We start from the raw sequence: 15012 nt of genomic DNA on the forward strand, positions 1-15012 counted from the left end.
CAACTTCCTTCCAACTTCCTTCCACGCCGACAATTTTCCTCTTCGTGAACATTTTGTGATGATTATTTGCAAATATTTCTCACTTCATTGCTCTCACTCGCTGGGAAAACCTCATTAGTTTATTGTCAGCGCACACATTAAAACAGTACAGGCTTATTTTAAAATGACAGTCATGCCTTTTAATTTAACTTCTCGCGGCCCACATAAAACGACGTGGCGGGCCGCATTTGGCCCCCGGGCCTTGAGTTTGACACATGCGTTCTATCGTTGTGTTGCGGCGGGCTTTGGCGGTGGTCTGCTGCATTTGTGGGATTGACCAATAACACGTCCATCTCCAGCGCTGGTACCACACACACACACACACACACCCCCACACACACCCACACACACACACACACACACACACACACACCTCGGCCCCCTCCCTGGTTCTTGGCTCACAGCGGCTCAGAGTACACAGTATTTGAACATGAGTAATCCCGAGAGCAAACACTCCTCATGTTTTCCCATCCCCTCCTCTGGCTCGGCTCCGATATGGTTTCTACACTGTAAAAAAACGAACGCCGAGACGCATTAAAGCGACTTGAATTCAGATAAATCAATTAAATGACGACAGATCGAGGCGCGCGAGTGTGAAAAGGTAGTAAACGTCTGCTTTGTACCTCCTTAAACTCGTACGCGGTTATTTCTGACGGTGTTTATTTCACAATCCGGTTCAGGTCAGCGCTACGTTAGAGAATTTCAAATAACGAACTGTCCTCAGAGCTTCTTTCTGGAATATTTTGCTGGATTATTTTGCTAGAACACATCGGATTTGGGCGGTTAACGGTAATAAACTTGTGAAACGAGTGCGTAATTAAGAACGTTATAACTTTTTGGTGATTTTCAAGCAACGTTTTCAGTGTTTGAGCAAAAACATTTGGCCCAAAAGTTGCTAAAAACAGTCGCAACTCTTTCGTTTCTAAATATTTCTCTTTTATTTTTTCAGAGCATTTAAGAACGACCCTTCCCACATTAATCTGAGCAAATACAGCACGAATACAGGAACGAACCCTCATTGTACAGTGATACTTTGAGTCACGTGGGTCAAATTCACAAACCCAGCGCTGTTACGATCTTAAAGAAAAGGTGTTTGTGAATAAACTGCAGACAATAAACGACTTAAAACGTAATATCGAGGATCAAATAAGAGGCGTAAGTTCGGAAATGCTGAAAATGTTCTGTAAAGTGCGTTGGATCGGGCTGTTCTGTGTGAAAATTAGGTCATTTTTTTTTACTTCCTCTAGTTTAAGTCGTGATAGGTTCAAGTGTAAATCAACAATTATAACCATATATATCGCCAAAAATCTCAGAAGGTTCAGTTTATCCACTGCTAAAATTTGGTGCGTATAACTTAAGAATTATAGGAGCGACTGAAGATTTAAAAGTGTCAGTGACTTTTGGGCCAATCTGTATTACCGTTTTTACTGTTAGCATGGGCCAAATGGGTCAAAAATGGAGACATTTGCGACATCTCTTGCGTAAAACTGGGACAAATCACGGGTTTTTGGATAAATCTACGGAAACATAAACTCAAAACTGGGACTGTCCCGGGTAAATAGCGGCTTGGGAGTTTGCTAACCGGGTCTTGGCAGCACAAAATGGCCTCCCACGCGTTGCCTTTTGCAAAGACAATCTTGGAAATGACATTTTTTACACCTTTTTGTTACTTCCTGTTTATGTTGTGAATAAGAAATTAGCCTGTGTTTCTGTATCGCTTTGAAAAAACCAAGTGTTTCAGATTATTCCATACGTTTTGACATGCTAGATGCTAGGCTAAATAAAAACAAAACAACTACAATTCCTCAAATCAAGGTTAATATTGTAAATTTAAGCTGTTTTTCCTCTTGCCTGTTCATTTTTACAGTGTTCCGTGGTGCGTGAGTTTGTTTTTCTGCCGGGATTACCTGAGCTAATACCAGGTGTTAGCTAGTCATCCTCCTGCTCGCTCACTCTCTCTAGCAAAAACACTGCACGCCGCGGCTAAGGCTAACTCTCCGCCCCCGCCGGATCATGTGACCTCAGGTATGTGCACACCTGTAGCTGCTAATGCTCCGCTAGCCGTACCGCGTGGAAGCTAGCTGGCCCCGTGCCTAAGCCGCTAATTACAACTGTGTGTGTGAACGGTTGTGGCTGAGTGCGCTAACCCGGCATTAGCGCGCAGAAAGAGAGGGAGGAGAGAGAGAGATGGAGACGGAGAGAAGGAAAGAGGAGAGGGAGGAACGAGAGTACGCAGGGTATAGTTAGCGCTAATCCAGTTTTAATGTCAAACCATGGAGCAGAGTGCAGTTGTGTTTTGCATTAGCGTTATTACAGAGAACTGAACACGGGCGATGCGTTTCACAGCATTAGCATTACATTAGCAAAATAAAATGTTCTTTAAGTCATAAATGTTCCATCATAACATAATTAGATACATCAGTAGTCACTAATTTAAGGGTTTAGGTAGACTGTAGACAGATATACGGTATAAGCAGTTCTAGAGATCAAAACAAACTGCATTTTACTGTCCGCGTGGTTAGCATGCTAGTTCTTGTTGACTCCGCTCTGGTCTCTGCGGCCTCAGTTTTTCCCCAGCCAAGTTATACCACACAACCACCGCTTTGCACTGGTGACTAAGCTAGCAAACATATTTTTTTCACACTTACGGTAAGGGGTAGGATTGCGGTATTTTTAGGAACAGTTCATTGGTTAAGGTTCACGGACTAGCTAGCTAACCAGGTCTTTTCAGGACTGCATTGGGAGAAAAACTACGTGTCTCTGAGATTTCTGAAAAGCACTTAAAAACTCATCGTTATTATTTATATATAAATGGACATAGCTAACCTGCTAGCCGCCACGTTTCAAATTGGAAGTGATTATCGGCACGTTTCCGGCTCCACTGTATTGAAAAACTGTCGCTCTTTTCTTTGCAACTTCTGCTGTCAAGTTCGTCATTTTGGTCTTAAAATGTTCGTATTACACGACTTTTCTCTACGTGTTTTTATTTTTCGCTATTGTGTCTGTAAATCAAGATATGAACATTAATAACAAAGAATCGGGCGTTTTCTTTTCCCGAGGTCGCTCCCGTTAGCGTTAGCAACAGTTTGACGGCATCGCTAAGTGTCCGCTCCCTGCTAAACCAGCGATGCGTACAGAAAAGGGGCGTTACCTTCAACGGCCTCGCTCCGGATTGGCTCTTTGGTTGCTATGATACTCGCGAACGGAATTCCAAATATTGAAAATATGGAGTACAGCGCGTTAAAATTTCCAAACCCAGAGTTAAACCAACCAGTGATCCAAGACTATTCCGCTTTTTAGACTGTAATTTCAAAATGCTTAGTCTCGTGGTAGAGCTGCAGCGCATATGCAGCTTCTTTTCAGGTTGTAATCCTGCAAAAACAACAACGACGACGCAACGTGAAGCTCGAGAATACTGTGAAGTTGGGAGCGAGGTGCGTGTAAAATTCCACGGTGTGACAGAGAAGGATTAGCCTAGCATACAGTCACAGCTGAGGCACGCACTGATAGCGCAAGTGTTGACCCAGGTCTGAGGAAACGGTTAGCAAACACTTTCCACATCGCAGCAAGGAACTCTGCAAATACACAGGCTGCAAGTGCGAACGAGGGAGAGGAAAGTAGAGTAAAGTACAAGTTTTAGAAGAAGAAGTAGTAATATTATACGTAAAAAAAAGCAGAAGTAATACGCTAATCCTGCAGCTAGCTACACCTGACAACGAGCGTACGTCCAGATCTGGGTTACAAGACGTTCAACTGCAAAACACCTACTTCTTCTGACAGCCGGGATTGAAGGATGGGTCAAAAACAGACGACAAAATCTGTAAAAATTCACAATTCTTAAAGAGGCACTATGTAACTTTACTAGTAGAGCGTTAGTCACCTGCTTGTTTCCATGGAGATGCTATTACTTTACGTTTATTTTGCGTTTGTTTCATTCCTTTTCCTTTGTATACCTTGGAAAACGTGCATTGCTCTGTGTTAGCGGGCTTGCTCCTCCGCAGATCTCGCGTGTAACTTGTCCCGGTTGTGTTATCCGCTCGTGTCCATGGAGATTCGTGAGATCGGGAGTCATATGGTGGAACATTTCAGGTGAAACGATACATGTACAGATAAGCAGGTGATGCGGAAGTGGTTGAACACATATATTGTATAAAGCAAAATGACAATAACAATGAAAAAAATAAAACATAATAATAATAATAAAACAAATAAAAATACAAAAATATAAAATCAAATAAAAATAAATACAATAAGATAAATTAATTTAAATACAATAAAAAAATAAAATGAAAAATAATAAAACAAATAAAAACACAAAAATATAAAAATAAATAAATAAAATAAATAAATTAAAATAAATTAAAAAACAAAAAATCTAATCAAATAAATAATAATAATTTAAAAAAATCAAATCAAATAAAAATAAATAAAAAATAAAAATATTCTAAACTCCTAGAAATATTCAAAATTGTTCAAAATGTTCTTGTTGCTGTTCTTCTAAAAATTTGCACTGTGGCCTAAACAGCCCAAAAGGTGTTGTCCACAGATGAGGACACCAGGTCTCAGGAGGTTAAAGGGTCCATAATACGCGGTTTTGTTTCATTCACACATGTTCAACACACAAACAACCCTGCTCAAAACTGAAAACACCTTGTGATGTCATCGTGTGGCGATACAGGAAGTGCTCCGCTGTGTTTTTAAACTCCAAACACCTTCATTTCTAGAATCATTTGGACAGTTTCAGCCCTGGAATTACCAATCTCTACTGGGAAAAAAAAGGTAAAAAAAAAGCAGCTGTTATCTTGAAAACTACCACTTCATGACATCACAAGGTGTAACGGAGCATTTTGAGCTTTGGAAAAGTTTACCGAGATCACTCAAACATGTGCGAATGAAACAAAAACACAACTCCAGGTCCGTTTTTGAGGACGTAACAACATTAATAACGCGACTTAAAGCTCATAAAAGTCAATTTTGCGCAATATCCTGTACCAGTTGTACTACTTGGACTCCATAGTTTAGTCTCCTCCACGGTTTCCTTAGCAACCCACACGCGAGCGGTCGACCCAGCAGCTACACTGTATGGGTCAAATGCGTTCCTCTATTGAAATCGATGTCAGAAACGTGGATACAGGAAACACAATTGCGCAGTTGGGCTTGTAGAAATAGGGGCGCGGAGAATAATCGGAGCGTTGAAAAGCGTGATCTGTGGAATAGCAGCGTAGCAGTAGCAGCACGGCTCATAATATTATACTCTCTGTGGTTTTGGTTCATTCTTACAGGACAATAGCGTGTTAGACCAGAGCGGACGTGTGTGTCAAAGCAAACTGTTATTTCAAGGGTCCACAGTGTATGTACGATAAAAAAAAACGTGTTCTTTACTGACGTATTTGTCCGATTTTTGCTCGTTCAGCGGACGCGCCGTAGGGACTGTATATGTAAACGGACACGGCTAACCTCCAAACAGGAAGTGAAAATGGGCACGATTCCGGCTACATCGACTCAGACTCGTCGTTTTGGTCTTAAAATGTTCGTATGATCCCGCGTTTTTATTTCACTATTGTGTCCGTAAATCAAGACATGAATATTAACGGACAAATCAGGCGCCTTCTTTTCCCTGAGGTTGCTTCCGCTAGCGTTAGCAACACTGTCAATCAAACCTGTTGCTAAGTGGCCCTTGCTCTGGATTGGCTCTTTGGTTGTTATGATACTCACGGTTGGAATTCCTAATACGCGACTTGATTCTACGTTCTTCATTTGCTTCACGTTTCGTTTGAGTGAAGCCGAACGCTTTTCGTGACGTCACACTTCCTCAGTCTACGGCGTACGCAGAGGTAATTGTCGAAAGAAAAGTCGAAAAATTCAGTCTGAAATGTTGCTTTATTAACTGTAAATGTCGTAACAATGTTCTCGTTACTAAATGAACTTAACTGCACGCACATTCTGGCTGATTTGAGCACTTCCCTGACACTTATTCCCGTATTTTACTATAAGTCGCGCTGGAGTATAAGTAAAAAAACGCAGAATAACGAAGAAAAAAAACGCCGTTGTCCGGTTGTCTTTGTGACCGTAACAAAGATGTGAAATTATATACTCCGATGCGACTTATATTCCACGTATAAGTCGCACTGGAGTATAAGTCGCACCCCCAGACAAACTATGAAAAGAACAAAAAGTGCGATTTATAGCCCGGAAATACGGTACTTTATTTTATTTAATCTGTAATACCGGCCGTCGTTTTTACGAATTGACTGAAACTGGAATGGGCATCCGAGGAGATTACGTCATCCTGTGGTCCGAGTTCTGACCTCGGAGAGCGATCGGAACGTGACGTAATTTATTTATTTTTTATTTTATGGCGGTGATGGTGGCTAATGCTAACTCTCCCGTTGAAAAACACATTGGAGCTAACGCACGTCCATGTCCCGGTATATTCCACATTTGCTTGACGCTCGCTCAGTCTGTGTGGAGCCTCTTAGTGATGTCACAGGGTGGAACGGAACATTTCAAGGTCTGACGAGGTGATACGCAGGACTGACGTGACTTTTCTGGTGCGGGGCTATACCGAATTGTGTCCGTGAAGTTGTTATTTTTGGCTTTATCTGGAACGTTCCGCGCTGCAGTATTAATTAAACTTGTCAATTTTGGAAGTTAATGCCGCACTGAGGAACATGACCACACAGGCGAAGCATCTGCAGCACCTCCGTACAGACAATAACAAAAAACAACAAAAAAAACAAAGTTAAACAGTCGACCTTTAATATGATAAAGCTTTTTCCGTTACCGCGGCAACCTACAATCAGTGCAAACAACACGAAGAGCACTTTAATCCGGTACATTTAAAGATCAGAGCATTCCCAGCCCCTCCTCTCTTCTCCTCTCCTCTGCCCCGCCCCTTTTTTTTTCCTCCACCTGAGAACAGTCCCACAGGTGTGCGGCGGGGCGTATGGGGCGAGCGGAGGTGTGAGGGGAGGGGGAGAGTTAGCGCGGCTCACAGAAGGAAAACAAACAGCGCTAGCAAACACGCCGGGATTAGCGGCTCCGCGGGGTTAGCTTAGCGCTGATGTGAAAGGGGGCGGGGCCTGGGCTGATTCAGTAATTACAGCTGTTGTAGACCTGAACCGGCCTGTCGGAGCACTTAATAACTAATATGTTTAAAGCCGCTTTCCGTGATGTACAGGCAGTTACTCACACCTGCGCGCTGACTCACCTGGCAGAGTACCCCGCTCAGCCTCAGAGCGCGACTCACCTGGAAGAGTACCCCGCTCAGCCTCAGAGCGCGACTCACGGGGGGGTTAGTGGTTCAAATCCAGATCTCACGAGTGGAGAGAGTTAAAGAGCAAAACACGTAATAGATCCGCTGCATTTACGGGTGTTTTTACAGATTAAACCCTTAACAAAACCTCTTTTAGTCCAAACTGATCCACATCAGGACTAAACTGGACTACACTGGTTTACATCAGGACTAAACTGGTCTACATCAGGACTAAACTGAACTAAACTGGTCTACATCAGGTCTAAACTGGTCTACATTAGGACTAAACTGGACTAAGCTGGTCTATATCAGGACTAAACTGGTCTACATCAGGACTAAACTGGTCTACATCAGGACTAAACTGGTCTACATCAGGACTAAACTGGTCTACATCAGGACTAAACTGGTCTACATCAGGACTAAACTGGTCTATATCAGGACTAAACTGGTCTACATCGGGTCCAAACTGGTCTACATCGGGTCCAAACTGGTCTACATCGGGTCCAAACTGGTCTACATCAGGACTGAACTAAACAGGTCTACATTAGGACTAAACTGGACTAAGCTGGTCTACATTAGGTCCAAACTACTCTACATTAGGACTAAACTGGATTAAACTGGTCTACATCAGGACTAAACAGGTCTACATCAGGACTAAACTGGTTTACATCAGGACTAAACTGGTCTAAACTGGATTAAACTGGTCTACATTAGGACTAAACTGGACTAAACTGGTCTACATCAGGACTAAACTGCTCTACATCAGGACTAAACTGGTCTACATCAGGACTAAACTGGTCTACATCAGGACTGAACTAAACTGCTCTACATCAGGACTAAACTGGATTACATCAGGACTAAACTGGTCTACATCAGGACTAAACTGGTCTACATCAGGACTAAACTGGCCTACATCAGGACTAAACTGGTTTACATCAGGACTAAACTGCTCTACATCAGGACTAAACTGGTCTACATCAGGACTAAACTGGTCTACATCAGGACTAAACTGGTTTACATCAGGACTAAACTGGTCTAAACTGGATTAAACTGGTCTACATTAGGACTAAACTGGACTAAACTGGTCTACATCAGGACTAAACTGCTCTACATCAGGACTAAACTGGTCTACATCAGGACTAAACTGGTCTACATCAGGACTGAACTAAACTGCTCTACATCAGGACTAAACTGGATTACATCAGGACTAAACTGGTCTACATCAGGACTAAACTGGTCTACATCAGGACTAAACTGGCCTACATCAGGACTAAACTGGTCTACATCAGGACTAAACTGGTTTACATCAGGACTAAACTGGTTTACATCAGGACTAAACTGGTCTACATCAGGACTAAACTGGTTTACATCAGGACTAAACTGGTCTACATCAGGACTAAACTGGTCTACATCAGGACTAAACTGGTCTACATCAGGACTAAACTGGTCTACATCAGGACTAAACTGGATTACATCAGGACTAAACTGGTCTAAACTGGATTAAACTGGTCTACATCAGGACTAAACTGGTCTACATCAGGACTAAACTGGTTTACATCAGGACTAAACTGGTTTACATCAGGACTAAACTGGTTTACATCAGGACTAAACTGGTTTACATCAGGACTAAACTGGTTTACATCAGGACTAAACTGGTCTACATCAGGACTAAACAAGGACTAAACCCAAACGTGTAAATTACTGTGTATGAGACTGTAGTTTTTCACATTTTTATTACAGGTCACATTCTTTTATCAGCAAAAAATAAACAAACAGTCATTGTTCAGTATAAAGACTCATTGTACAGTTACCATTGGTGGGACATGATGAAGTACAAGTAGTAAACCACTGTACTTAAGTAAAAGCTTAGGTATCTGTACTTTACTTATGCAACTATGTACTTTTACTTTTACTTCACTACATTTGAGAGCAGTATCTGTACTTTTACATTTCTGAACAGGACTGAAAAGTAAAAGTATTTTGTATTATTGGGTTTGAGCTGCTGAAAAGTCTGAGGGTTTAATTTAACACGTTTGAGCGAATAAAATATACAAATAAAAAACGCTAAAAAAAATAACAAAAAACTATTAATACACTTTTTTTCTGCTGAACAAAATCACCACATTTGAAGACTCAAAATCTGCACAAAATACTTTTACTTTTTACTCTTTAAGTACATTTTTAACAGATGCTTTAATACTTTTACTCAAGTAGATTTCCCCATGCAATACTTTTACTTTTACTTTATTTATTTATTTATTTTTTGCTCCAGTATTTGTACTTTTACTTAACTAAACTTGAGTACTTCTTCCACCCCTGCATGTTTACAGTACGTGCACTATATATTTAACCTCCACATTTTAACACTCTTCTATCACATGATACTTTAACTTTTACTTGAGTATTTATTTTTTTGCTCCAGTATCTGTACTTCTACTTAAGTAACACTGAGTAAAACCTTTTCCTGTTCAGACCGTGACTTTAGAAACACTGCACTTGTGTGTTATCTGTGAGTTTAAGTGTTATTTTTACTCTGATTCTGTTGGAGGTAAAAGGAGTGGAGCTACGGCCACTTCAAATACTTTTATCAGTACAAGTATTTCATGCAGTAGATGCACTGGTAGTTGCTGTTGTGGTTGTATTTTGATATATATTCTTTGGAAAAGCGGTGGAAGAAGTATTCAGTTTTGTACAGATGTCAGCGCCAAAAAAAAGGAAGTAAAAGTAAAAATATCACCGGAAAAAATCTACTTAAGTAAAAGTATAAAAGCACCTGTTTAAAAATGTACTTAAAGAGTAAAAAGTACAATAGTTTTGCACAGATTTTGAGCTGCAAATGTAGTGATTTTGAGCTGAATTTTAAATTGATCTGTTTTTATTTTTATTAAATTATGCACTTTATAAAAAATACTATCTCAGCTTTTCAGTAACTTTCAGACAATAGAAAATACTTTAACTTTTCCGTCCAGTTAAAAAATGTAGTCAAAAGTAAAAAAAATATCCACTTGAATTGTACGTAAGTAAAGTACAAATACCTAAAATGTTTACTTAAGTACAGTACTTTACTACTTTTACTTTGTTACGTTCCAACACTGGTATTTTGCTGAATATTCTCTTGAAGTAACGGTGCATTCATGAGCTCCTCGGATACTCGGGGTGTCACTTGTTTACATTTATGTGTTTTTATCTTAGAAAATCTGTTTTTTTTTATGTCATTTATAACAAAATCCCTGAATCAGCTCTTTAATCAAGCTACACAGTATGATTTGTTGCTGTTAGCTACATTGAAGCTAACAGCTAACACTTATTTGATTAGAAAAACGTCCGACTATTTAACTTTTGCTAGCTAATGTCACATGGGTAATACGTGTAACTGTAGTATTCAGACTTTCTCACGCAAATCCGTTTCATTTATGATAAAGACAACAGCTAGCAAACCCGTAACGCTTAGCGAAAGAGCTCAATCGCTAAAGATGAACTAACAAATACGCAAAACAAAAACAAAACAAAACGGGTCAGGTAGCAAATCAGGCAGCGGCTTTTTACTTTCCCAACACTTTACCGATAATCCTTCACGTTTCACTTTCACAATCTGATTCCCGATTCACTTTCTAGTCAATAATTCATCTGTGATTTTTCAAAATGGCGTCTGTTTTGTAGCGGCGCTGCACCTTAGACCTCGCCGTGACTGCGCTCTCCTGTGTGACTAACGCACTGGGCAAATATTAATAACTTGTGATAAATGGGCGGTTGTGTGCGCGGCTCGGAGCTCGCACGTTTTAATCTTCCATCATCTCCAAAGGTAAACACGATATTTACTCAGGAGAGAAAATACTTTGTACGGCGTGCACTGCGTTTGAGCCAACACTCGCCCATCTGCTTCGCTAATTCTGTTTCGTCTCATTAAACGTGTCCAGGAGCTTTTTACGTTTAAATATTGTTGATTTTACAGCTTCTAAACCATAAATTGCGCAAAGAAGTGTGAGTGCGACGTCACCGATAGCATTCAAGTGCAGTCAAATGATGCTAATAGAGGCTAGCAGTTATAGCGGCTAATTTACAGCCGAGTTGCATGTTTGGAATTCCGACCGCGCGTATCACAGCAACCAAAGAGCCAATCCGGAGTGGCGTTGTTGAAGGTAACGCGCCACTTTGCACCCACAATGCTGGTTTAACGTGGAGCAGCTTCTTAGCAACGCTGTCAATCAAACCTGTTGCTAACGCTAGCGGGAGCAACCTCAGGGAAAGAAGGCGGCTGATTTGTCCGTTTTTAATGTTCATATCTTGATTTACGGACATAATGGTGAAATAAAAACATCAGGATCATGTAGAGCGGGTTAATACGGACATTTAAGATCAAAACGAAGAGTCTGACGGCAGCAGGTGCAGAAAAAGAGGCGATTGTTTTTCAGTTTTTTAATAGAAAGTGAATTGGAGCCAGAGTTGAAGGAGTCGGAAGCACGCTCATGATCACTCTCTATTTAAAATGCGGTGGCTAGCAGGTTAGCTATGTCCATTTATATAAACAGTCTATGATCTAAACTGGGGGGAAAAAAAAAAAAAAAAACGCTGCTGGTTTGATTCTGCTCATTAGGCTAAACGTTTTGTGTCCTTGGGCAAGACACTTCACCCTTGACTTCAGGGTCGGTGGAAGAGCTGCTCAGTTTTGTTACTTAAAAAACTTACAAATTGTGAATAAACACTGTGAACTTGCCCCGAGTCTGCCCTCCTTGGTCCGCACCTGCACCTGCCATTACGACACCTAAGTAAAAGTACAGATACTGGAGCAAAAAATACCCAAGTAAAAGTATTAAAGTACTTGTTTAAAAATGTACTTCGCGTAGACTTCGAGATCTTAAAAACCTTCAAATGTAGTGATTTTGATAAAGATTTGTGCTGAAATTTCAACTTAAAAATGTACATAAGTAAAGTCCAGATACCTAAAATGTTTAAATAAGTACAGTACTTTACTCCTTTTACTTGGCTGTGTTCCATCACTGAGGTAAACGATATCGCAGTACTTCTAATCTAATCTTTCACGTAACTATTAAAAACATATTGCTCTGGTTTGATGGTTCGACTTAACTCCACAGATCTGACCGTGGCAGCTCCATGGAGATGAGTCTAATGCCATACTGCGGAATATACCAGAGTCAGCAGTGCACCTCTACGTGGAACTAAACAATCTTTAAAACCTCCACCGGAAAGTTACATAGTGCTCCTTTAGAGAATTTACTGCTCCAGATTAATAAAAGTGGCAATGTTTTATCTCCAAATATGAATGAATGTAACATAAGTATAAGTTGCACCAAAAACATATATTTCTCATAAGTCGCACCGGAGTATAAGTCGCACCGGAGTATAAGTCGCACCAGCCAAAAAATGTGTAATGATGAAGAAAAACACATATAATTCACATATAAATCGCATCTGAGTATAAGTCGCACCCCCGGCCAAACTTTGAAAAAAAGTGCAATTTATAGTCCGGGAAATACGGTATTTTACAGTTATTATAGAAAAAGTATTTACAAGAACTACTACTAACCTGACCTACATAAATAAACATATATGTATATTTTTTTACATTTTTTATTTAACCAGGAAAGTCCCATTGAGATCACTAATCTCTTTTTCAAGGGCGTCCTGGCCAAGACAGCAGCTCAGTTACACTTACATCACACACACACACACACATTTCAACACATCACAAAATGGATTCTTAAAAGCAAATTACAAATCATAGACTTAATTTCCAAACCTTTCATCATAGATTTAAACTGAACTATTGAAGTCAGTTCTTGTAAGTTCAAGATTATTTGTAAATTACTCCATGTTGAAGGCGCAGAATATTGAAATGCCACTTTACCAAATAAAAATACTAAACGATACTAAAGCTTATACTCTTTTTATAATCCCACAGTTTCACTTTTACCACATCTGCAGTTTAAAAGTACTTTTCATATGATTTGAGGGGTTATTTTTATCATGTTCGTTGACACATCCTGACTAAAGTTTTTGAGCAAAACAAAAATAAATACACAAAAATCATAATAAAAGTTGAGAAATTGATTTGTTTTGTCGCTGTTGAACAAAATATGTCGTTTTTATTAACAATATCACTGCATTTACACTTTAACAAATGAACAAAACTTGTGTGAAATGCTGTTACTTTAATACTTTTACTCACGCAGATTTTTTCATGTGATACTTTTACTTTTACTCGAGTAACTGTCTGTGTAATCCTCAGTCGTCCAGGTCTGATCCAGAGTAAAAAACCAAAAGTAAAATCTGTAAACTGGACAAAAAAGTTGCTCTTTTGTCCCGTTGACAGATTTTACTTTTACTTGAGTAACACTTTGCCTCTGGTTGTGTACTTTTACTTAAGTAGCAGCTTTGAGTACTTCATCCCAAGACCACAGTCCTCAAAAAAACCTAAAACCCGGCGTGTTCCTGAGAGGAGAGGTTAGCGTGACAGCGAGGTGCTAATTAGCCGGTCGCGCAGGGTTTAGTATCTGACTGCCACAGACCGGGCCGTGCGCCTGTTGCCGTGGAAACATAATATGTAGAGCCGCGAGCAGGTGAAGCCCCGCCCCTCCCCATCCCCCCCCAGACCTCACCTGGAGCCGTGCGTGGATTTGAGGTGACATTTACAAACGACTTGTGTGTTTAGCGCGGTTAGCTAGCAGCGCACTGACAGCTGCGTTAGCTTATCTGATGTAGTGAAAGGTCAGACAGCTGCGGACACCAGGAAACGCCGCAAAATATCCACTTTGGCGACAAGCGCGACACTGTACCTGAGCGGGAACAGACCAATCAGGAAGTGAGGTGCACATGTGACAGTGGGGTCAAAGTTCACGTGGATTATCAAAGGCTAACCTCGCGTATCGAGTTTGTTTTGTGTGTGGCAAGTAATGAATGAGATATTTGATTCTGCTACTTACGTAATGTGTTTTTTTTATTACCACATCTCGTTCTGGGATTTAAAGGTGCATTATGTCACTTACCTGGCTTGTTTGTTTCCATGGTGACGCTGTTGCTTTGGCTGAAATGTTCCGTAGTAAAACCGTACATTGATTTATATTTGACATTTATTCAATTCCAGGTTGTTTTTGTTGCATTTTTACTCTGACTGGGCTCGCCTTTCTACAGATCTGACCTGTAACATGACGTGGATGTGCTAACTTCACGTCTGCATAGATCTATATCACTTTAATGCCACACTGCGGAACATTTTAAGTAAAGCGTAAGCATTTTTTTAAATTTTTGATTAAAGCCAGAGTGTGTAATTTTCTGGAGCTGGCGTCACCTGCGCGATTCTATGAAAACAGGAAGTCGAAGCCGCATTTCGGAACAGTTTCCATGGCGATAAGCAGGTTTTAAGTCATACTGTGGAACATTATAGACAAAGGAACGACATTTCCATGGAGATGAGCAGAAGTAAAGGCCAAATGTGAGTCAGGTTTGCGGAGATGCAAGCCCGCTCACAGTTTGAACATGTTTTTTTTTTTCAGCATTAGTCTATCCTTTGCTTAAAAAGTTCCGTACTGTGGCTTTAAGTCCATCCGCTCTTTGTTAATAAGCTTGTTTAATGTTACTAAGTATTTAACTGTAGCTCGTGTTTGTTTTTTTGTTCCAGGCCAACAGACTAATGAGGAGCCCCTCCGCCCGAGCACTACTCCACCTGTTTACAGCTGCAGGTCAGAGGTCAGAGGTCACAG

General features: G+C 40.5%; 1 long non-coding RNA gene across 1 annotated transcript; it reads left to right on the plus strand.

The window, feature by feature from the left end:
- Positions 1 to 600: 600 nt before the first annotated feature.
- On the plus strand, positions 601 to 14971 carry LOC117394024 (uncharacterized). Its single transcript, XR_004543337.1, has 3 exons — positions 601 to 640; positions 1907 to 2064; positions 14931 to 14971. It is a non-coding gene; the product is annotated as an uncharacterized LOC117394024 (long non-coding RNA).
- The last annotated feature ends 41 nt before the right edge of the window (positions 14972 to 15012 follow it).

This window comes from Periophthalmus magnuspinnatus, chromosome 4 (assembly GCF_009829125.3).
Source record: "Periophthalmus magnuspinnatus isolate fPerMag1 chromosome 4, fPerMag1.2.pri, whole genome shotgun sequence".
NCBI classification, from domain to species: domain Eukaryota; kingdom Metazoa; phylum Chordata; class Actinopteri; order Gobiiformes; family Gobiidae; genus Periophthalmus; species Periophthalmus magnuspinnatus.